Genomic DNA, 1,888 nt, shown 5'->3' with positions numbered 1-1,888 from the left:
CACATTCAGATTTATGTCGGTGCAAAAGGATAAAGTGTTGTGTTGTATTGTTGAAGAGAAATGTTTGAGATTAAAATATGGGAGAAATACTAGTTGTTTTGTTTTGTATCCGCTCTCTCTCTCTCTCTCTCTCTCTCTCTCTCTCCACAATAACTGCTTTCAACCACTTTAAATAACCACCACCACCACCACCACCACTACTACTACCACACTACCACTACTACTACTACTACTACTACCACCACCACCACCATCACCACCATGACCACTATTAAGCATCGCAAACCACTCTCATCACCACCACCTCCACAAGTACCACCACCAAAACCATGAACATCACAAACCATTCTCCATTCTCACCCCAACCATCACCACCACTACCACGATCACCACTATTAAGCATCACAAACCACTGTCACTACCACCACCACCACCAAAACCATTCTCACCACCACCACCACCACCACCACCATCTATTAGCGAACATTTTATCACCTCCGTATTTCTTCGCGTCTTGAATACCTCGCCCGGACTCTGACTAAAATATCTACATTAATATTTCACGCTAAGAACCGAGGGAGGTAATTTCTGAGGCGGCGGTGGTGATGGTGGTAGTGGTGGTGGTGGTAGTGGTGGTTGCTCTCTTTAGGCTCATACGTCGACGGTAATTGGTGGTGGTTGGTGGTGTTGTTGTTGTTGGTGGTGGTGGTAGTGGTGGTGGTGGTAGTGGTGGTTGCTCTCTTTAGCCTCATACGTCGACGGTAATTGGTGGTGGTTGGTGGTGGTGGTGGTGGTGGTAGTGGTGATGGTACTGAAGAAGTGGATGCCAATGGTAGTGATGATTTAAGTAGTAGTGGTGGTGGTGGTGATGATGGTGGTGATGTAAGTAGTAGTAGTAGTAGTGGTGGTGATGATGGTGGTGATGTAAGTAGTAGTAGTGATGGTGATGACTAGTGGTGGTGATGATGATGGTGATGATAGATACAAAATTGGTGTTTACATTTACCATTTTCTCTCCTCCCCCTCCCTCCATTTTCCCTCCACATCTCTCTCACTTCTCCCTCCCCCCCTTCCTCTCTCCCTTCTTTCTCTACTTCCCTTCTTCTTTTTCCTCTCCCTTATCTTCCTTTTCCTTCTTGCTCCCTATCTTTCTCTCCTCTGTCTACTTTTTCTCCTCCTCCTTCTTCTTCGCCTCCTCAGCACTCTCACACCTATCTCCCTTCTTCTTTTCTCCCTTCTTTCTCTCTCTCCTCTGTCTACTCCTCCTCCTTCTTCTTCTCCTTCTTCTTCTTCACCACCTCAACACTCTCACATCAATCTTCATTCTCCTTCTTTCTTTCCTTCTTCGTCTCCCTCCTCTGTCTCCTCCTCCTCCTCCTTCCTCTCCTCATCATCAAACTTACAACGTGCATCAATTAACAGGTTTCCCGCACTTTGTAATGTTAAAAAAGTATGATGTTTAACTGAGGCACAAACACGTTAGTAAATAAGAAAGTAAAGGGAATATACGGGCAAATAATTTATGAAAAGTGTATTAGGTAAAAGGGTTTAGCGCGGCGGGACTCGAAAAATGTCAAAGGGTGATTGTAGAATATTGTAAAATCTGGGAATGTTTGTTTATTTATTTTTTGTTAAGTGTGTTGTTAGTAGTGTTGGGTATTATGTTTGTTATTGTTGTTGTTGTTGTTGTTGTTGTTGTTGTTGTTAGTATCGATATTAGTGTTTTTTTTTTGTTGTTGTTACTGATGATATTATTTTTGTTATCGTTATCATTATTTTAAAGTTTGTGGATATTACTACTACTACTTCCACTACTACTACTATTACTACTACTACTACTACTTCTACTACTACTACAACTGCGCTTCATCTGCCTCTGCGTCAATTA

The sequence above is a fragment of the Eriocheir sinensis genome, chromosome 63 (assembly GCF_024679095.1).
Source record: "Eriocheir sinensis breed Jianghai 21 chromosome 63, ASM2467909v1, whole genome shotgun sequence".
Taxonomy (NCBI): domain Eukaryota; kingdom Metazoa; phylum Arthropoda; class Malacostraca; order Decapoda; family Varunidae; genus Eriocheir; species Eriocheir sinensis.
This window is presented reverse-complemented; position numbering follows the sequence as displayed.